This window comes from Bactrocera oleae, chromosome 3 (assembly GCF_042242935.1).
Source record: "Bactrocera oleae isolate idBacOlea1 chromosome 3, idBacOlea1, whole genome shotgun sequence".
Classification (NCBI taxonomy): Eukaryota; Metazoa; Arthropoda; class Insecta; order Diptera; family Tephritidae; genus Bactrocera; species Bactrocera oleae.
In genome coordinates, this window is record NC_091537.1 from 18,514,132 (window position 1) to 18,538,746 (window position 24,615).

General features: G+C 33.3%; 1 protein-coding gene across 3 annotated transcripts in view; it reads right to left on the minus strand.

Annotated features, from left to right (window-relative positions):
• Nucleotides 1-12,475, minus strand: part of al (aristaless related homeobox) — a 93,825-nt gene extending 81,350 nt beyond the window's left edge. The window contains exon 1 of one of the 3 annotated variants that reach the window (XM_014247654.3): nt 11,855-12,475. The gene's annotated coding sequence lies outside the window, so the exon portion shown is untranslated. Of the gene's footprint in view, nt 1-11,697; nt 11,833-11,854 lie in introns of those variants that run through there. The other 2 variants (XM_070106185.1, XM_070106186.1) reach the window with 2 other exon arrangements.
• Nucleotides 12,476-24,615: the final 12,140 nt, after the last annotated feature.

Here is a 24,615-nt window from a genome sequence, read left to right on the forward strand (position 1 = left end):
AATCAATTAGGACACTGAAATATGACGTGCACACTGACAAGCGCATACACATGTAGCTGTGTTTTAGGCTTTGTAAGACACTTCTTGCACTTGGAAATTTTGTAGAGCTTTCTATGTCAGCGGGAAGCTCCAATTCAAATAACAAAAATAAATAATTAAGAATTAGAACAAGTGAGGAAGGGCTAAGTACGGGTGTAACTGAACAATTTATTCTCTTGCTATTTGCAAGGATGAAAGCCGAGGACTTACTTTCAGGCGTTGGCCTAACTTTATATTAAAGCTAAGGGGAGATAAGAGAAGTATTGATCAATTCTACCCACATATGTACATACATACGGCCGTAGTATCATCAAGAAAGAATTTTTTCCGAAATTGAATTTCACAGATTGACCAATATTTTCGATAAAATGTTCACTGTAGGAACCGGGGTTCACATATTCGATATCTTGAATCATATTCGGGTCTTGAACAGTTCAATGGTCGAATTTTGACAATTTTTGGACATACGGTGGCCCAATTTAAGCGCACTATTCGGGAAAAGTTTTATCTCGATATATTCATTGGTGCTTGATTTGCATAGTGGAAAATGAAAGAATTTAATGGAATTTCAAAATATGTTATAAGGGAAGTGACCGCGGTTGTAGACCGCGGTTGTAGTCCGATTCGCACTGGAATATAAGAATGCCAAGATAATATTATATAGCAAATTTGATCAATATCGGCCGAGTAGGTACTGAAATAGAAGTTTTCACCCAAGTGTTGGCGGTTATAGGCCTATCGTCCTATTTTGAACCCGGCTCATATAAAGTCCTCTCGTACGATCAAAATTAAATGTCTCTGGTGTATTTATTTATTGATTTATCGCGCTTTTAGTAGTTTTTATCAGATTTGTTATAATTGGGGGTGGGCGTTGTCCGGACATCTGTTCATCATCCGATTTCATCCATTTTTACCGTGTCGGTAGGGTGCTTAAGGAATTTGTCCTGAGCAAATTTGGAAATTGTATCTTAACTTGTTTAGGAGATATCTCCATTGGGCTTCTTAGAGTGCGGGGCCGCGCTAATTTTTTCAAAATTTTTATGTATATAACTCCATATCTACCTCGATTAGTTTTAGGTGATACAAACAACCTTTAGGTGAACAAAACTATTATACTCTGTTGCAAGATGTTTCAAGAGTATAAAAATAAACTGATATGCTTCATATTACTAAGTTAGTAGTGCTTCAACACTTGCTATTGTCGTTGTTATTGTTTGAGTTGATAAACGATAAGCGTTGACAGTCGAATTGTGTAACCGCATTGTCGTATGCGATATTGATCTATTGCCATTTATCACGTTATTTATTTAATTAAATTTACTTTTTGTTATATATGTATGTGACAGTATTTGTTTTTAAGCATGTTAGCTGCTGCTAATATTAATTTAAGGGATAAGATCTAAGGTGATATTGCCAGCGAAGTGATACAACAACCGAGTGGTAGCTAAGTACCGCTTTGATATGGCAAATAGTTCAATATATACATATCAAAATTATTTCCTAACTGGTGTTTTTAAAGCTCAACAGCCTAGTTATTTATACTTATGTTTTTATGAATAAGCAGAATATTTTTTTCATGGTTACGTAAAAGGAAAAAGTATATAGGCTATTTGACCTCTCAATCCACACCTCTCAATTAAGTATAAATCTGTGCAAAGCTGGAGATTCCATTAGAGATGTGTCGATGATCCCAACACATTATCCCATAATCAAATGTGAGCAAGTGAGGCTAAGTTCTATGGCTAATATTAAAAATGGGGATCGAACTTGGAAGTCAAAGAGCCTTGATTAACACTAATTTACCGAAATGTCTGAAGCAGTGAGCTGCGGGACAGTCAAGCATAGATATTTTTGTATGTTGCTTTCTTTCAAACAGCTTTTACAACTGGAATTCGATAATATTATTAATTTTACCACGTGGGCAATGACCAATTAGACCTCCGACAACTAGCGAAAGGCTGGCCTTATTGAGGGCGAAGAGCTCACTAAACCTCTTACGATATGTAATATGTACTTTGACAATCAATAGATTTTTCACTGGGCGGGACCAGCCTGTGAGGTGGAGTCACGTAGTAATGTCTCTTATGTCGTTTTCTTTACAAGAAACATCTCGTCTGTCGTAATCGCCGATTTTAGAGGAGTATACGATATAGCTGTCATACAAGATGAGCGATTAATATCAAGTCCTTGTAAGGAAAACTCCTTTATTTGACAAGTTTCCTTAACGAAATTCGGTGTGGGTTAATGCCTAAGGCAAAGCTACAATCTCCGAATATATTGTTCGGATCGAACCACTATAGCATATAGCTCCGATATAAACCGTGCGATCGAAGCTAGATAGAGATCTTCATAAAAAACATTTTTCTTTATTAAGTGACCATAATTCGGCCTGAATGTTGTCTACATTAAACAATGTGGCTAGAAGGGGCTCGCAAAACATTTTCCGTTGGATGTATAATATTATATATCGTTTGCCGGTTACGTTTTTAGATTTAGTTGCAAGTATCTACACTTATGAGAAAAGCACCTGTAAAGGGCATTATAGCTTCGGTGCAGCCGTAATTAACACTTTTTCTTGTTTAATTTTATATACAAACAACAAAAATATGTTGTTAAAACATAATTTCCGCTTAATTTGCAACGATGTCAATTTAAATTTGAATTTTTCTTCTCCAATTTGAAGGTTCATATTTCATTTGATAGCAGTACGGTCTTATCTGAAAAATAAACAAATCAGAGGTGTCTAGAAACTAAAAAACGACTATTTACAGAGGCCAAATATAATTTGTGTTGTCTTCGCGACATTTCCGTTTTATCAACTGTAAGGAAACCGTAACACAAAACAACAAAACACAAACAGGCAAACAACAAAATGATTGCTTGTGCTTGTGGCTGAGAAATATCAAAGAATTTGCCGAAAAATGTCTAAATTTTGTATTGGTGGGTGCGCGTATTGTTTTTGTTGTTTGGCAGTTCATGCAAGCAACAAGACTGCTAATAATTTTCGGGTTGTTGACAAGTTTTCATAATTAATTTGATTTGTGCTTAGAGAGAGAGAGTATGTGGGAAAGCAAATTGTTGCTGTTTTTAAGTAGACTGGCAGACTAAAATTTAAATAAGTAAGATATTTAAAAATTTTCCGTTTTTTCAGAAATTTTAATGCAAATTTTTTGTGCTAAAAATAATGTCATAATTTGTAAAACCACACAAAAAAAAATAGTGTATAAAATTCGTTTATATGTATCTTTGTATTGATTGCCGAAAGAGCGTAAATCAAAATCGCTGAAAATTAAAAAATGTTACAAACTTACTATCAGATGTGTGCAGACAACGGTTTACATGCCGAAATGGAAAAGTTAACAAACAAGAGCAAACAGAATATTTGTTTGATAAGAATCCTGGATAATGAACGAAGAACTACGAACTGCTTGTAGTCGCTAGATAAAATGTGAAGCGACAAAGAAATAAGTTTACAATGACTTCAATTCAATTACTGAAACAATCAATTATGAAATGTCGAGCATGTTGTTAAAATTTGGGTGAACACAGTGCAAGCAGAAACACAAAAAGAAGTGGAAGTCTAAAGCGAGCGGCTGCTAATGGAGAGCAAGCAAAGTAGGCGCAAGTATGTATAGTTAAGGAAGCCTAATGACTATAATTGTCACCTAGCAGTCAATACAGAGAATCTGGGCAAATATATGAGGGAACATAAATAATATATATATACATATACATATATGTATGTACGTGTATGCACATTAAATAATGCTTGCTTTTGGCAACCACGGAATGTTTGACACTTCTTAATTAATTTTTTCGTGTTTTCGCTACCTTTTGAAGATTGTGACATATGTTACAAAAGCCGCTAGCAGATACATACAAACATGTGTATGTAAGTATGCCAAATGCTGCAAATGTGCGACTGCGCGGTTGCAGATGCTGCCAACAATATTGTGATGTTGCTATTAACGATAAAATTAATGAAGATTGCAATTAATTGCGGCTGTTTTGTGCCAAGAATTGAGCAAGCTATGTATTTGATAAATCGTAAATGTAGCATTTTTTGGCAATTAACAACTCAATTTCAATAAGATCTGTTGCTGTTGGTGGCGATAAGAGAAGCAAAAAATTAAAATAGAAACACTAAACATAAAAAAATACTAAAACTGAAAAATAAGTCCGAAATTAGAATACCCTTCACAAATAAAGAAGTTTTCATTGAGTTTGTACGACAGCTGTATGATATAGTGATCCGATTTGAAAAATTTCTTTAGGTATTATAACTTTGCCTTGAACAATAATTCTTCTAAATTTCATGATGATATCTTGTTAATTAAGAGAGTTTTCCATACAAAAGCTTAATTATGATCATTCATTTTGTATGGCAGCTATATGCTTTGGTGGTGCGATATCGGCGGTTCCGACAAATTTCAGATCGATATCTCTAAAACTGAGCACTAGTTCGCGTATACAAAGACAGACGGACATGACTAAATCCACTTAGCTCGTCACGCTGCTTTTACAATATATATATATATATATATTTTATGTGGTTTCCGACGTTTTCTTTTGGTTGTTACAAAATTTGTGGCAAACTTAATATGCCCTGTTTAGGGTATAAAAATACTAAAATGAAAATTATACTACCACTAGACTTGCAGCAAAGTAGTCCACAGCACTGCTGCTTCTACTGCCAACACCACCAACACCCTCGTCACCACTCGCACCATTAATTATGCATACAAACATAAATTAGTTGAATACGACATAATTAAATTGAATATTTAATGTGATTCAGTTAAAATCGAATTAAGTGCCAGACAAAAAGAGTTTAGGTTATAGTAGGGAAGTGGCAAATGAAATGAGATTAATAAGAATTAGAACGTTTTGGTGGCAATAGTGGCCGAAAGTAACAGGTAATACACATATACATACAAATGTACTTATTGCGGCTTACAATTTTAGTAACAAAAACTCATAAATAAGCGCAGCGGCGACACCTAAAAAGATACACAATGCACAATACGCAAATGCCGTCGGCATTCAATTTGCTGCCTAATTTATGGTATATACATTTTTCGATTCAATAAGGGTTAGTTATAAGTATCTGTCGTATTATGAGGTTTTGGTTTTTATACTCTCGCAACCTGTTGCTACAGAGTATAATAGTTTTGTTCACCTAACGGTTGTTTGTATCACCTAAAACTAATCGAGTTAGGGTTATGTGTATATAAATGTTCAGGATGAATGAATGACGAGTTGAAATTCGGGTGAATGTCTGTCCGTCCGTCCGTCCGTGCAAGCTGTAACTTGAGTAAAAATGGAGATATCTTTATGAAACTTGGTACACATGCTTCTTGGTACCGTAAGACGGTTGGTATTGCAGATGGGCATAATTAGACCTCTGCCACGCCCACAAAATGCCATTAATCAAAAACAAATAAATTGCCATAACTAAGCTCCAAAATAAGTACCAAGATTGTTATTTGGTATACAGGACTACATTAGGGAGGAGCATTTGCATCTAAAAAAAAAACTTTTAAGTGGGCGTGGTCCCGCCCCCTAATAGGTTTAATGTGCATATATTTTATACCACTGCAGCCATAATAACCAAACTCACCCAGAACAAATATTTTTAGCAACTCTATCGACAGTGTGAAAACGGGTGAAATCGGGGGACAACTCGGGCACAAATCATATAACGGTACTGTTAAAAACTACTAAAAGCGCGATGAACCAAGCACTAAACAAGTCAGAGACATTAAATTTTATCTCTGGGATGGTATGAGATGACTTTATAGGAACCGCGTTTAAAATTAGACAGTGGGCGTGGCACCGCCTTCTTATAGGGGAAAACCCATATCTTGGGATCTGCTTAACCGATTTCAGCCAAATTCGCTACATAACATTTTTTTTATATATTTTTTTTGTTATAGTGCGAAATGGGTCAGATTACAACCACGCCTATTTCCCATATAACACCATTTTAAACTCCATCTGATTCTTGCACTTTCCAGTATGCAAATCAAGCAACACTGATTATATCGGGGTAAAACTTTGCGTGAATAATGCAATTAAAGTATGCCACCTTGCGGCCAAAAATTGTCTAAATCGAACCAAAACTGTTCAAACCCCTAAGTACTGAATATGTGGACCCGAGTGCCTATATTAGACTTTTCACCGAAAATATTGGTCAATGTGTAAGATATATAATTGAAATTAATTCCATAAAATAAATAAATGAAACTCTCGATAGTAGTATGTCTTTGTGTCAAAAAAGGTGTTGAATCCGATCAATACTATAATAAATTACAGTAATATATCTTACATATTAACCGATATTTTTGGTAAAAAGTTAGCCATAGACACTATAGTTCACATATTCGGTATCTGTGGCTTGAACAGTTTGGGTGCGATTTTGACAATTTTTAGTCACAAGGTGGCATATTTTAAAAGCGCTATTTGTGTAAAGTTTTATCGCGATCTTTTCATTGAAGCTTCATTTTTATACTGGAAAGTGAAAGTTTAAGATGGAATTTATAATTATGTTATATGGCAAGTAGGCGTGGTTGTTGTACGATTTTGACCATTTTCACACTGCAGTATGCGGATGTTAGGATAATATTATATATTATATAATTTGGTTGAAATTCGTCGAGTAGGTGCTGATAGGTGTTAAAGGTGGTCGGTGCCACACCCATGGTCCAATTTTGACACCGAGTACTATAAAGCCTTTACTTAACAGCTGAGATATTATTTAGTAGATTATCGCACTTTTAGTAGTTTTCAAAATTACCAATATGTGGGAAGTGGGTGGAGCTATCTTCCGATTTTATTGATTTTCACACTATCGGTGGAGGTGTTCCGTGCAAATTTGGTTGAAATTGCTCTATTAGTTTCTGAGATATGTGCATTACCGTTAGGTGAACAAATGTATTACACTTTGTTACAACTTGTTGCGAGTTAAAAGATAGTTAAAATATTTAATTGAAAGAGAATTAACATACTCGTAAGTGACAATTCAATTAAAACAATTGAAATTGAACTTATCAAATCAATAAGATTTAGATATTTATGTTAAATGATCGAGAGATTTTAATTGATTAAAATTAAATTATATTAAAAAAATTTAAAATTAACTTAATAAAAAATTAATATGAATTTAATTAAAGTGAATTTAATTAAAATTATTTGAATTGAATAAAATTACAATTAATTTGCAGAACTTCAACTGAATTGCTTGGATGGAGTTCTAGTTAATTTAATTGTAATAATTGACTAAATAAAAATTAATTATATTAAATTAGATTGAATATTATTAAATAGATGTAAATCCAACTTAATCGAATTGAATTTAGCGGAATTGAGAATTGATGAAATATACGAGTAAGTTAGACGAAATTGCAATAGATAAGCTCAATATACTTATATTTAATTATTTTTTTTTTAATTTATATATGTAATTAAATTACATAAATTTAAATTTCATCCACATGAAGAATACGAAGCAATTTTGGAGAACTCTCGCACAGATAAAGCGACTACTGGTGTTGTATAGTAATATTATATAATATATTAAATATTATATGAGCGTTAAATGAAGTGATTGTTATATGGTCCACTCAATTATTTTCTGAATGATAATATCACTGGCTGTATATAAAAAATAATATATATATATATATACATATAATAAATGACCGAAAGTTTCTAGGTCCGATCTAGAGGAGTAAAGCTTACTACATATAATATTATGGGCGATCCCAATTTCTTAGGTCGTTACACACATAAAATTACTGTAAATTTAATTGCCAATAGGGATGCTGAATGAGGTAATTGGCAAAGCAATATAAATGGATCGTTGCAAATAACACAGTTAATCCAGTTTGTGATCTCCGTCATATATATATGACATATTACATGATAATTCAAAAACGAATTCTTCGATTCAATCGACTTTCAATAAAAAAAATCGCAGAATAATGTGATACTATTAAAGCAATTAGCATCATGTACAAATCCCTTAATATTCAGCAATAAAATATACAAAAAAAAATAACACACATTCACATTATTAATTGCATTTTTATTTAATAATCATAAAACATTCGCACATTGACGGCTACCTGCTTAAGGTAATACATTTATTTATTCGCCAGATTCAAGAATTCTGCCATAATTTCAACTAAACGACAGTAAATTTTCAGACTGTTGGATGGGGAACCCGTTTTAATGCATTTTAAATTAAAAGCGATCGGCGAAAATTAACAAGAAATACTAATAAATTTTAACAAGCACATTTTGTTGGATGCAAATACGCGCTGTGAATAGCAATAAAAGTGAAATTAACTTTGAGTTAAACTGTAAAATTTTGGTTTGGCTGATCCGGCAGTGAAGCTAAAAGAATTAATGAACTATATAAGTGCATGTGTGTGTTTTTAATCACATTTACATTTATTTATTCTCGGTTCCACCTTTAGTCCGTAGGCGTTGGTTATAAGCGATTTATAATTAAGCATAATGAAATGGCTAATCAATTTTATTGAGCAGTTTAAGAAAACGCTCAAAAGCTAAAATACAACAGAAAAATAGTTATGAGTAAATTCTAGAAAAAGTTAGCAGTTAACAGAGGAAAGAATATCGCTAGATGGCGCTCGATGTTAAATGACGTCAACTAGTTTTATTTTTAGAATGTAGTATTAAGAATGTATCATATCTATAAACCTACAAAATTGTTTTAGGCAGATGAAGATTTTTAATTTTTGTAATTTTCCATTTTTATACACTGAAGGTTGGAATATCTAGAAGAAAACGTCGGAGACCCTATAATATATCTAGTTCCAGGACCACTATAGCATATAGCTGCCATACAAACTGAACAATCGGAATGAAGTGTTTTTATGGAAAACTCTTTCATTTGACGAGGTTTCTTCACGAAATTTAGCATGTATTATCATTTAAGGCATTAATCTAATCTCCGAAGAAATTGTATAGATCGGACGACTATAGCATATAGCTGCCATATTAACTGAACGATCGGAGTAAAGTGCTTGCATGGAAATTTTTTTATTTGACGAGGTATCTTCACGAAATTAGGCACGAATTATTGCATAAGGAAACAAATAATTCTCCACAGAAATTGGCCAGATCAAATCACTATATCATATAGCTGCCATACAAATTGAACGTTCGGAATCAAGTTCTTGTAAGGGGCATTTGTATTTGTGAAGGGTATTATAGCTTCGGCGCAACCGAAGTTAACGTTTTTTCTTGTTTTCTCTTTCGTTAAATGAACAGCTTCTTAAGTTCATTTAACGAAACCGATGATATCGGACCACTATAGCATCTAACTGCCATACAAACTGAACGACCGGAATTAAGTGCTGCTATGGAAAGCTTTCCATTTGAGATATCTTCAAGAAATTTGGCATGGATTTAGTAGGAATATACAACAAATTTCATTCGATTCAAATCATTTCATTCGAATCAAAAATAAGGATAGATAGCTTAGATGCAATTAAACTTACGAATCCAAATAGAGGTAAATGAAAAATATGCGTACATATGAAAGACTTCGATAGTAATTTATTACATAATCAAGTCAAAATAAGTATACTTGTGAGATCTAAGGCTTTTTGCCAGTTGGAATGAACATTGGCTAAGTGTATAAATCAAATCTTATATTATAGATACATATAATACTAAACTAGATAAATATTGTGATATTAACCTTTTATTGCTAGCATGAAAAAACATTTATATGTACATATACATATATGGGTGGGTCAAAAAATAAAATTTTTTTGCTACGTACTTTGAAAAGTTGGTTAATAGACACCTCTAAGAAATGCTCTCTAAGTATCAGCTCTTAATTGCGCTTGAAAAATATCTGGTTTCATAGATTTTGTAGGAAATTTACTGCTTTACAAAAGGATCTGTATAAATGTTTCGATTAAGTTTAGCGCATATGAGAGATCTATCGTCAAAATCAACGATATAAATACATTCAATAAAAAATAAAATTTAAAAAAATAAGAGTTAATTTTTTTAGAGCAGTAAATTTACTACAAGACTATGAGCTTTCTAATTAAAACTTTTTTTATCATAAAGTTATAAAATTTTAAAGAAAAAAAAAATTTGGCTTAAAATAGTCAAATAATCAAACGTTAATATCTTTTAAACGGTTAGGTTTACGAAACAACCGTAAGAAACCATTTTATAGAGCATTCAACTTCCTACAAGATCCATGTAACGAGATATTTTTTCAAGTAGTTAAGAAGAAAAAAAATAGAAAACCGTTAAGCGGAGAACCTTCCCGTTGCAATTAAGAGCTCATACTTGGAGAGCCTTTCTTAGAGGTTAGTATCAACCGATTTTTCAGAGCACGGATCCACTCTAAGGTATGTATATATGAAATGATGACGCGTTGAAAGTGAAAGGGGGAAAATAATAAATTTCTATAGGTTCAGGCGTCAAAAATTTAACAGCATTTTCAAAAGCATATACAATTTAATTATAAAACTTTTTGGTATTTGGTTTTTTAACCTATGAGGAAGTGACATATAAATTAGCTATGAAATGTTAAATCGTAATATTAAATAACAGTAGTAGAATGTGATTTTTCTGATGAGACTTGAAAACTGATTATATGCTTTAAGTATACATAAATCTAATGATTTTTTTTGGTTGGATCCGACTTTTCGATGGGCGGCTCTGCATGCATGCATGTACATATACATATGTAAGGTATGTTTAAGGGCTTGAGCCAATTCTGGTTGGAACATCGAACATTTACGCGATTCTTTGAGAAAACGGTACATTTTGAATACGAAGTTTCGCTAAAAATTAGTCACGCTATTTAAGATACACATTTTGAGGTTACATATAACATTTTTAAATCATTAACAGAAATAATAAGCAGTGTTCGACTATGGCTAAGGATTTCTTAAAGGATAACATCATATCTAAATCATTTCAAATCTGTTAAAAAGTAACCATTTAATAGGGTATGACCAAAAAATATTTTCATGCTTAAAGCAGGATTAGATAGTTATAATTCTACAAGAAATAATAATAACCCTAGTGTGCATAAATTTTACACCTTAAAAAGCAACCAAACACCAAAATTGAGTGCAGGGAGGGTTGAGGTATCAATTAGATATAAAAAAAAATTTATGGTTATATGAATAATAGATTTTAAGCAATATATATACTAAAAATATACCATATTTTATTCTGAAAATATTGTACTTCAAGCATATTGAATACTCTCTGAACAGTATATATTAAGTTTCCCACAAATTTTGTAACACCTGGAAGTTAACGTTGGAGATGCAATAAAGTATAAATAAATGTTCAGCGTGACGAGCTTAGTCGATTTAGCCATATGTTCGCCTTTCTGTAACTGAGGGACTATAGTTTATGAGATATCGATCTGAAATTTAGCACACGTTTTTTTTACTTCAAGATATTAAACCACTATAGCATATAGCTGCCATACAAACTGATCGTCCAAAATCAAGTTCTTTTATATAAGACTTTTGTAGTTTCCACGATATCTTCAGGAAATTTGGCATATATCATTTGCTAAAGCATCGCTTCACTCTCCGATTATATTATTAAGATCAGACCACTATAGCTTATATCCAGGATACTCACTGACAAATAAAAATCAAGTTAAATAACTTTTAATACCATTTTATGCTGTATATTGTGTATTGAAGATACGGTGCAACCGAAGTTAACGTTTTTTCTTGTTTTTTTAATACATTTAATTTTTAGTTACACATACGTTAAATAGTCATTACGCACATACCTTCAAAAATATTACTGCTGTTAACGTCGTTATAAATACTTTTTTGTTTTCGCTTTTGAAAGAAAATTTTAGTTTTTTTAGAATAAACACCGACGGCTCAACGCAGCACACGCAACACTTTGTATAGTATTTAATAAGTTACTAAGGCACTGTTTCAAAATTTGCATATTTATTTTTTGATTTATATTCTATTTGCAATTCTTTTGTCTTGTGATTTATAGCTTGTCGCAATTTGAAAAACATAACACTTTTCAACTTGTCAGTTTTAATAAAAGGTTTCACTATATTCTTTTGAGAGCTCTGAGCAAAGCTGCCAACATCAACACAAATGCAAATTGGCAACTTGCCTACACGAGCAATCCACGAATAGGTCGGTTCTGCGAAAAATCTAGCGCTTACAGTATTTCAATGTATTTCCACATACGATATGTTTTTGTTTTCGAAAACCAATTTTAAATTCACGCAAAAATCACCACACGCGTTCAATATACTATACACGCTTCTATATGCACTACCGCACCGCGCCAATGTCGCAAGTGAACTACTCAATGTAGCGCCAAAACGAGCGACTGCTCTCGAGCACAAATTAGCGGCAGCGTCCAGCGCCGACAGCCGGCCAGGTGAGTCGAGTAGGTGCGCAGGCGACTACACAGTGCTGGCGTTTGCTTCCACTTGATTTTACTGCGTGTGTGTGTGTGTGTGTGTGTGAAAAACAATAACAAATAAACAACGGCTAGACCGGTTTTATTGTTTTCTATTTATCTCTTCTTATTTTCAAAGTCAAGTGGGTGGTGCTTGCCTCTAGACTTCCCACTCACACAAACTGGTTGTTATGCTTGTTCGGCCTGCTGTTGGAGTGAGTGCGTTGTGTGTTGTTATTGTTGTGTCATGCGTCTTATTTATTGACTTTGTTTGTGCTGCAGAGCAGCGCGCATGCGATCGATACATTGATTCGACGATCCAATCGATCTTGCTGGTGTTAAAAACTAACGAATAGTCAACTATCTTCCGATCAGATGTGCTGATAGCAAACAGGTGTGCACTGCCGTTCAGTGTTTGTATGTGTTGATATGTGGGCTCGTTATTATTGGCTGTGGTGGTGAGCGGCTCTTACACACTTCGTTTGTCATGATTGGGTGGTGTTGCCAATTTAACATTTTTGTGGGTACTTTCTTTGCTGAATTTGGACAGCAAAAATTTTTAATTTGTAACTTTTATTTAATACTTTATATATTAACTATTTACTATATTATTTATTTAGTATTTGCTTTTTTACATACTTGTATATTACAACTTCCCATATTAGGCCGCATAATAACAGTATTCACCATGCTTTCCGTTATTGATGATAAAGTCGTATTATAAATTTTTTTTTCTACGATTAATTACTCAGAAAATGTTTGAATAAATTCTTAGATTTGACTCAAGTCTAGGTCAAGAGACCTATATAAACATATTACACCTCAGCTTTAGTTTTTTATACTGGGCACTATCCAGTACAACTAACTTCATCTGAATAATTAAAAGACATGCATTAAGCGGTAGAACTATTTAGACCTTTCTGATTTAAAAAAAAAAATTGAAAGACATTAGGAACCATTGGATATATGTACTTGTATGAAGTTCTCTACGAACTGTGTAACCAAAGTGAATACGGGAATAAATTGCATATGTCTGGACACTTCGTTTAGTACTAGCAATTTAGGTACATTACTATGATACTGAGTTGATCCTCTTTGTATCGATTATTTACTGTAAGAGTAACTGTGAATAGGGTCGATACGGAGAGTCTAACATAAGCAATACCTTTATGTCATATGTACATATGTTCATCAGACAAGATTTTTTGGTGTAAGATATACGACTATGAAATATTAAATTCGCTATAACTGTTCAGCACGACGGATACATTTTTTTTGATACTCCACGACAGGCATTTGAACTTTCAGCACTTAAGGAAAATTATAAAAAGTAAGGTTTTGTTAGGTTAAGAGGCTGTTCCATTGCGAAATAGGATCCCACTTGAACAGCTCAATAACGCCGGTCTAATGTCATTTTAAAAATCCTCAGCACATATACTCGTAGATCCTCAAAATCAAAGTAAACAAAGCACTTCTCACACATTTGTTGAAGCAAATAATAGCAATTGTAGATTGTTTACTTGAAAAAACTATTAATAATTTTATTATATATAATATGTACATAAGTTCCTCAAATATTAAACATATGGATATCATCTACGTTTTACTCTTATGCTCGTATCAAAGAGGAACTGCATTTCTCGTTCAAGCTTTTACAACAGATTCCACAAGATTTCAAAGTCGAGCCAGTTTTTTGAAATAGAATACATTTATTTTTTCGAAGATCAGAGGTTGATCTTATAGATGTATATATGTGAAAGCTGTCATAAAATTTCTACCGAAGTTACACCATTGAAAAACCCGTAAGAGGAAATAGTAAATTTGGTTCATATTTTTAATTTTTTATTAGCAACTTATTAAAATTAATAACTGTTTTTCATTCCCTAATTTCGAACTTCAAAAACAAATACATATTTCGATTGAGGAGGAACTGCGAAATTATATACATTTTTACTTAGAACTCAATACCTCGAAAAAATGGTTTTATCCAACATCTAGTATTTTGTTAGCTGAATAAATTGTTGAAAACCAAAATGACATAAAAGCTACGTTGGCATTCCCCTCGACTATAATCGATTCCATGGCACTTCAGGAGTCTCAAATCTTGAGTAACTAGTGCCTAGCTACTTACCGATACCATCAATATCGAGAAAAAGTATACAGGTGTTATCTTCTCACTTTTTGATTTTGAGTTAAAAACATTTTTGACCTCTTTATCAATCTTCTGGCAACACTGTTCAGTGCATGTGTCGAACAGGTTCCACGCATTGTTGTTGCTCCGACAATATATTCTTCATACACTCAGCAACTTTGTTCTTGCATTATAGGTAATTCATACTCTATTTTTTGTCAACCGCTTGACTCCGCCTTCTACACTCAACTACAGCGCTCCACACGCACTGTCTGGTGACGGAGACAACATGGCAGCCACCACCAATTGGCGCACAGCAACAGCCAAGTCCACTCATGTGACGAGAGAAATGGCGGCTGACGGCGTACAACAGCAAGAAACAATAAAGCATGGAATATTGTCGGCACTGTGACACGGTGGAGAAGTGTGAGTGCGAGAGTACGCCGTTGCTGCACTGCTGCACTGTTAACTGTTTGTCGTTGTGTTGTTGTTGGTTATTTAACCGGCACGCTTTTTTACGACGATAATTACCGAATGTAGTACAAAGCAACAAAAGCCGCTTATGTTGTAAAATTGTTTTTGTTTACATTGTTGGCTTGCCAGCGTGTAGATAAATTTATATGCTTGTATATGCCAGCTTGTTGTTGTGCTTGTCGTCTGGCGAGCGCATGAATGAGTGAATCTAAGCTCTTGGGACTTTATTTCACTTGCAAGGGGCTAGAAAAGATGGCGTTTGCCAGACAGCGAACGCGCATGTCATCAAACACACATACATTCGTGCATAAGTTGTGTATATATATATGTATATGTGTGCGTGTAAAATCGGTAGTTTGAACTCTTCGAGCGTTTTGTTGAGTGCTGCTGCTGTTGAGGTCGTGTTAGTGTTAACTTTTGATTGTTTTAAATTATTTTGCACGCGAAGTTTGTTGGAATGCAACGCTTCACCTTGTGGTTGTTGTACATAGCAACTGTCTGTTTGTTTTTGTTATTGCTTATTGCGTGCTCTACTGTCGCATGGCTCCACCAACACTTGAATGGCACGTCAAGTGAATGGCGGTTAATTGAATAATGTTTTCGCGCACAGAGGGCGAAACAATAAATTTGATTAGCGGCTAAGTGGAAGTTCGCACGTACATAAATTAATGTGCCACCAATTGGGGCTAATAGCACAATGATTAAAACATAAATAGAGAATTTAAGAAAGGAATGCGTGCATAAAATTTTAAGATAAAATTTTAAAAGATGCATATTATACCTATTTGCACTTACGAGTATGTATGTACATAAATTATTTCGATTTAAGTAATTATATCGATTTAAAATCTAATTTGTAGGCATGCTGAAGAACTTACTGTTATATTATCAAATTAATTTTGAAGAGAAATCGGCACTCAGCATTCAAAAAAGTTTTATGCAAAAGAACTTATTAATAACATAGAAAATTTCATTTTTGGCAGTTGTCAGTCAGTCTCTTAATAAATACACGGTATGTTCTGTTATAAAATCAGAAACAGTAAAAGTAAACGCAGAAATTTTTTTTAGCTAGAAGCATTACGTGTGTACATATGTATATATGCATATGTTATCGCTGACACATATGAACGTTTTTATACCCTAAACAGGGTAAATTAAATTTGCAACGAAATTTGTAATACCCAGAAGGAAACGTTGGACTCGTATATATAAATTATCAGTGTGTCGAGCTGAGTCTATTTAGCCATGTTTGTCTATTTGCCTATATATACACGAACTTGTCCATCTATTTTTGGCATATCGATCTAAAATTTTGCACACGGAACTGCCGACCACTGTATGATATATTTATGTAGCTGCCATACAAACTGAACGATCAAATAAATTCTTTGTATGGAAAACTTTTTTTATTTGACAAAATATCTGCACAAAAAATCTTGACGAAATTAGCATATTGTTCCGAACAGACGACTACAGCATAAAGCTGCCAAAAAAATCGCTTATTCAAAGTTGGTTCAGTAAGCTTAGAACAAACGAGACAATTCAGTAACGATTTTATATAAAGCATAATATATTGATAGACCTGAACGACTAGTATTCAGTTCGATTCTAAATATTTATTAATTATAATTAAAATATACTTCTCTCAGCTGATACAACCAAGTTTTAAAATAAACTTTAATAACATTTAACTAAAGCTAGGTTTTTTGTAGCTAGCAAAAAATAAATGGACATAAATATGGTGTCGTACGGCACTTATCCAAATGTGAATCAAAATCTATTGAAAAGTTATTTAGTCCATCGATAAATTATTCATTCATTTTAAAACGGTTTCAAAAAAGCGGGAGTTAATACGGTATATAGACTGAACATCAATTTCGACAAAAATCCAAGAAAAATTTTCTAAGAGCCATCAAACAGCGCCAGGCCATTATAAGTCTTTGAGTCTTCTTGAGAAAAATCAAAAATTCATTTTGAATCAGTTTAAAGCGCAAACCTACTGTAGACATCCAAAAACATTATTTTTTTTTTGCATATTTTCGGCTGCGTCCATCTTAAGTAAAGCCGCTCAGTTTATCTTTAAAGGCATTTTTCACAAAACCACATTTTTTAAATTTGCTGCAGTTGTAACTCGAAGACAAGTCCTCCGATCGATTTGATTTTTGGTTTATTTTGTAAATGTTTCTCTGTGCAATGACCTAACATTTTTTCAATTGTACGGAAAACGAATTTTTTTGGCCCCCAAAAATCATCAAATTTATGACCACGCATTTAGACATTTTTCTAAAGTCGGCCATTTCGTAAACTTAAAATTTTTTAACAATCTTAGTTGATGACCTTCCGTACAAAATAATAATGTTTTTAAATTTTGTTGTTGGAGGTTCGGTGAAATGCTGCAATCACGGCAGCAGTGTAGGACTTTTTTAGTAACTTGAGAAATAGCGAACAACTCGTTATATATAATTTTTTTTGAAATTTTTTGTGTGTGTTCATTAATTATATATAAATATATCTTCAATATTTTAAAAAATGCTATGCATTAGTTTTCTTGAAAAAAATTCGCAAAATTAACTTTTAATTTGATGGTTAAACTGGGTATGCCCCTTAACACTTATAGAAAATCGGACAGAAAAAGTTCGCCTATGAAATGTAAGCTATTTGTATAATTAAATATATACATATATGTACATATGTGCTTGAACATATAAATAAAAACAATATTTGTAGTTACTGGCTAAAAAAGAGTTAGTTTGCCGTTGGCACATACTTGTATAAGCAACATCAAGCAAAACTTCGTAGTTACCGTTACTTTACAGCAGCAACTATTGATTTATGCTTATGCAATTTGCCGCTTTTGGAGCGTGAAGTTTGGCATTTACTTAGTTTATGCTGTCGCCTTGTTAAAATTATGTTTAATTTATGTGTCTTCATTAAGATTTAAGTGTTAACGAATCACTATAAATTTATTAAAAATTCATAACATTAATCTTTGTCACACTAAATTGATTAAAATAAAATAATGGCGAGTTTTTTGTGAGTTGAAGTGAGCAAAAAGTTGAAAAAATCATTTTATTTTCTTCGTGAAGTTATTTGATTGATGTTGCGAGTGACTGCGACTCTGAAGTGAATGTGAGAGAGGAACTGGAGAAAATTGGATATTTCTCGTGAGATGAATTGGAAAACTTGGATTCTACTATCAGCATTATTTTAAGAATTTTTTTTAAATACGAGTCAGAATTAATAGAAAATTAAAAGTTAAAAGGTCAACATGTTCTCAAAATATATATATATTTTTTTAACTAAAATACTACTTTGGGAGCAGACAAAAGATTTTAAAAGCAAAAAACTTCCTCTAAGGACACATATACATTTATTTGCAATGAGAACCATAACGCGCAATTGGCATTTAAAAATATTTTTTGGCGCCTTACTGTTCATTTCTCACATCGGTGTTTTCATAGGTGACTATTAAGCAACAGCCACACGAGATTACACATTACGAGCATACGACCACGAGACGTACTCAAACGAAAGCATAAAAAATGCACTGCCTTTATAGCCGATAATCCTAATTGTATAAACCAACATCTGGCGGGCATTTGTCAGCCATAAATTATGCAACGCTGCTGCCGAAGTATATACAAAAACAACAAATGGCAGAAATTAAGCAACGCAGCGCCAATAAATAAATAAATTCAATTCGAATCGAATGCCTGAAACGTTTTGATAATCAACGCCATGGCGATGATGCGGCGCGACGCAACACGAGAGGTGATGAGACGTGCAGCAACCAATGAGGTTGCTGAATTGCAATTGAATTGCGTTGCCGAAGTAAAGAGAAATGCAAAGCGGCGAGCAAAATGAAAAGATACAAATCCAATTTAAATTCCGAAAATTCGACAGGATGCCATAAGTGGTGTAACACACATATACAGAGTTATGTGTAGACATACCCGGTAGTGAAAGGTGAACTAGGCAGACTAGTTCAAAACTAGTACGATTTTAAATGAAAATGGCAGTCACATGCACAGTAATTGCGACAAAAATACTTAAGCTATTTAACCTATCAGAGACTTTGCTAACTCCACGAGCTTTCCAATATGTGTTATACTTATTGGAATGTGGCGAATCGAACAAACATACGGTATATGTCAAATGGACTACAATGTTACAATATATTTGAATATATAAATATAATATGACCGATCAACAACTTTGCTAGCTCGGAGAGCTAACTTGCGAAATATTAGAAAGTGATGAATCGAACAGGCAACTGGCATAAGTCAAATATACTGATATAATGCAATAATTGGACCAATCAGCAACTTTGCCAGCTCCACGAGCTAATTTACTGAATAAAAAACTGGTATAATGAGACAGATTCAAAATAATATATATAACAATATATATACTTGTATTTCCGCGAATCAAACAACAACTGGCATAATTAAAATGGATTGAGATAATGAGATATATTTAGAATAATGAATATATTTTAGTCCATCAACCATTTGCTAGCCATGTTAGGGAATTTACTAAACTCTGGAAAGTGGCGAAACGAACAAACTACTGGTATAAATGAAATGGATTAAAATAGTGAGATATATTTAGAATAATAATAAAAAAATAAATTTTGTTTTATCAACTATTTGCTAGCCATATGATGAAGTTTACTAAACTTTGAAAAATGGCGAATCGGACAAGCAAGTGGTATAAGTAAAACAGAATTAGAAGAAAGCAGTAGATATAGCATAATAAACGCTTATGTCACTTTATAATAAGCTATTCATGAGAAATCAGCTTAATTTTGTCGTTGGTTTAAGATGTCAATTGTTTTTATAAGAGAGCAAAGCTCAAACAAGTGAACAGAGAAGTGGCGAATCGAAGACGGGTTATTTTTCGTTTCTATTCTTTAGCTAACGAATTTCTTCCGCTTTAAGCTAGTTCATAACTATGTATATAAAAGGTATGAGTATAAAACGAATTAGTAATGGTATTTGGTCCGCCAGAACCGAAAATTTTTTAATGTAGTATAGTACATTTTTCCTACAGGGTATAAACTAGTGCGTTATATGTGGAGGAGTAGAAGCGTATTTATGCATATGAGCACAGCCGACGACTTCCCTTGGTGCGCTCACAGATTAAATGAAACATTTTCAGCCATTGATCAACGCCAGAATGCTAAGCGCCAAAGGAAATGCAGCGCCAGCTGTTGGCGCTTCAGTCAAACTAAAGACGGCGCTTTATTTGCGCTTCATTTCAATTAAATCTCAATTTAACGAATGACAGCATTTGAGTAACTATAATTGGAATGACCAACAAAATATTCAATTTGGTGAACCAGGTACCAGACATTTGTGAGGAAGTGCAACTAAAATGAAAGTGGAATAGAAGAAGGAAACGGAGCGAAGTGGTTGAGCGCCAGCACTCAATTTGAAATTTGGGCAATCGATATATTGTTCATCACTTTTACTCTATAAAAATGTTGTGCAACGCTTTAATGCTTCACTGGTTGAGGAGAGCACACAACTAAACGCGTTGCACCGGAAGTTTAACCATAGTCAGGCAGTTGTGCCTAGCAACAAAAAAACAAGTTGGTGAGTATTAGCACTGTACTATGCACAATACATATGCTTACAAACATACGAAAAGATACAAAAGTAAATACATATGTACATATGCATATATATTTGCCATAAGTTGTGTGACTGACTGCATTGTGCCCTAATAAATGGGGTGTTAATATGCAATTTTAAATAAACAAGTGCACTCAAATAGAAGTATTTACACAACAGTTTACTTGGGAATGGAAAATTGTTAATTTTTACATTTCACTTTTTTCCACCACTAAACAATTTCTGCGTTTGTACCCGCGCTAAAGTGAGGCAATTTCACGCTTCATCAACATGGGAACGACAAAAAAAAATGATAAAATAAAATAAATAGTTAAAATATTAAAAAAAAATTTAATTTGAAATATAATATTTAAACCCAACGTATGGTTTGGCATACACATACTACATACATATGAATCAAATATTATCTAGAAAAGTTGAATACTACATATATTTTTCTGAACTCCATTTTTGTTTTTCTGCTAAATTTTCCCCGAATTTTCGGGATTGGAAAATTATTTTACGGGATCCCGAAAATTTTCGAAATTTGATTTTATAAGTTTATACTAACCCTGACATTAAATCAAAACATTCGTTAAACATTATGTTCCAATGGATCTGAATCCTGAAATTTCGAAAATTCATTTCATAACTTTTACTTAATCTCAAATTTCGAAAATTAATTGTATAACTTTTACTTAATCTTGACATAAAATCCAAACTTTTATTAAACATTGTACCCCAATTGTACCTCGAATCCCGTAATTTCGGGATTAGAAAATAATTTTACGGGATCACTTTCTGAATTTGATTTTTTAAGTTTCACTTAATCTTAAAAAATATATATATATTTTTATAAAATAATATAAGATACATTATAATTTCTGTACTCTCAAAAAAAAAAAAACTCTTGAAGCCTGCTAAATCGGTTATCATTTAGCTATGGTAAATAGTAAACTCCAAAAAATATACAATTATATAAAATTGGCCCGCAATTACATAAATTATGATAAATTTGGTCATAACCGATTAAGATATGGAAGATTCTGCAGGTCCTTGGAGAGTGGCGTAACAAATATAGTAATTATATATCCAAGCATTTATAATATTGCTGCTTTCATATATAAACTATTGACCGGAAGCGCAGAACAGAGATGTGGTGGATTGAAGCAGACGCAGATAGTTATTGTTATTCGTTATTGGTAAGATTATACTAAGTGTGTTGGGATTTTGTTAAAGTTTTAAGGAGACTCAAGCTCAATAATCAGATCTTTTTTAGTATATAGACATTTATCTAACACCTCATATCTTAAGTATAATTTTTTCGGAAGGGTTTCAGCGACAAGCCAATCAGCAACAACTTAGGCAGCACCTAAGAGGTAACAGCTAAAAATATTATTACATTACTACAGTACCTTCCAAACAACACTAAAAGCTCAAGAGGATTTTGAAGAAAATGATTTTAAATAGTTGATATAATACCTCTGGGAACATATGGACGGTATTCGTTATTTTCGTATCTAAAGCCAATTTACTTATTGTACTTCGGTTCAAAATCCAAAAGAGGTAAATCATTTTCGTGGGAGAGATATGTAAGAATAAAAGTAACTCTAACGGGAACCTTAATTGATTTGGGCGCAAGAAACTTAGTTTAAAAGCTTCATCTATAAAATCAGTCTATATCCGGCAAAGAAAAATACAGTTCATACAGACACATAGATGACGTTACTGAAATGTTTTCCATATAATAAAAATAAAATCGAATTCTACACCTGATAATGGATGAAACATGTCTCCACTATTATACACCCGAATCCAAACAACACTGACTGATCAGCTGATGACATCTGTATTTTGGGATGCGGACGAAACAATATTTACCGACTGTCACCAGAAAGGAGCCAGCCTCAACAGTGATTATTACTGTACACTCTTGGATCGATTTTTTCTCATAGTCCTACGGACTTGTTGAATGACCTGTTATTGAGTATTCGGTTGCTAATCGGTTAACCGTGTGTATAAGATCAGATTAGGTCAATAGTCAATATAAATAGGATTTTACTAGTAAAGGTCGGTCTACTTAACCTCTAAGAATATTTTTATACCCCGATCAGAATGATGAGCTGAGTAGATTTAGCCACGTCCGTCTGTCTGTATATACGCAAATTAGTCTCTCAATTTTTGAGATATCGATGTGAAATTTGGCACATTGTCCTTTTCTCCACAAAAACCTGCTCATTAGTCGGAAACGCCGATATTAGACCACTATAGCATATAGCTGTCATACAAACTGAACGTTCAGAATCAAAAGCTTCTATGGAAAACTTTTTATTTAACAAGACATTTTCACCAAATTTGTCGTGGTCTTTGGAAATAGACTACGCTAGAACATCTTAAAAAATGTTTCAAATCGGTTCACACTTGTATAGCTGTCATATAAACTAAGCGATCAAATTCAAGTTTTTGTGTGAAAACTTCGTTATCTGCGAAGTGTATTCCAGCTTCGGTGCAACCGATGTTAACGTTTTCTGACGACTTTATATGCTATTTTCGATCAAAGTAATGTCGAACCGAAATTTATGGAAAATATTTGTTTTGTGAGCCAAGTTGCGCGACACTAAGTCACTCGCCTCTACGGATACGCAGAGTCAGAAAATTCTGTGAAATAAATGGTCGGTTTTTCTAATATTATTTAATTAGCAAACATACATGCAAACTTCTATATAAATAAAATGGTTTCATTGAACTTTCCAATAGCAATGAACTTTAATAAAGGTAATAAATAGGTTATCCATTGGCGCAGGCGTCCGTCCGTGTAGGTTGTGCTGTCAGTCAATCGGTTATTGTGCGCGCAAGATGCACAAAAACGGTGCACATATGCCAACACTATTTGCTGCCACACCAACTGATCGATTGTGCAATGAAGCCATGCGTTCCAGCGACGAGGACGTCAACAAAATCGCCCTTTACGTAAGCGCACAAGCCAATTTCGCAGCACCTTACACGCCAAGCAACAGTCTTCACACAAGCAGACATACACACATATATATACGGTGGATAAATTTATAAATTAGCTACATATGTATCTTTACGGAGCATGCGCATGCGCGCGCGTCCTTTTGTAATAATTACCTATATTATCGCTTCACAATTGAATTTCCGGTACGGAAATGGACAGATGTCGCGGAAATTGTTACAAAGTGCACACATTTAATTGCGCAATTACGAATAAAACGATTACAATTTTTTACTCTCCACTTTTGTTTTTTAAGAAAAAATTTTACTTTTCATTTCTTACAGTTGTGCGAGATAAAATTTTCGGGGAAAGTTAATATTCGTTGGTTTCGATAAAAATTTTATTACTTCTATAACTTTTGCTGAAACGGTGCTTCTTTTAATGGCAAGAAGAACATCTTGAAATAAGTTAATTGGAGAAAATGAATGCTATTTATGTATATCACAAAAGAGCTTGATCAGATAATGAATCTTTTTGGTAATGAGATAGGTATTCCTTTTTCTCGTTACCAAAAGCTTTCATTCATTTTATTGTAATTGTTTCGTCCAGAAACATCGTCAAGGTAACAGTATATTTGAATTCACTTAGTGTCAGAGCAGTTGGAGAGATTCGGCATTTAGATGGGGAATAAAGTAGCTGGAGACATTTGAATCTTATGGCTAAAAACCATTGCAACTATCAAATTTCCGATCCAAACAGGGCTTGATCGCCGACATCCATTACCAGAGTAAGCCTTGCGGAAAGTGCGTCTTACAATCTAGATATTGTAGTAGATTAATCTTCACACTTATTTCGAATAGACCTTGACTGCACTCTGATCCGCATGTACTAGACTACGCAAGTTACTAACCATCAATTTGATGCCCACTCAAGTTAACTCAATT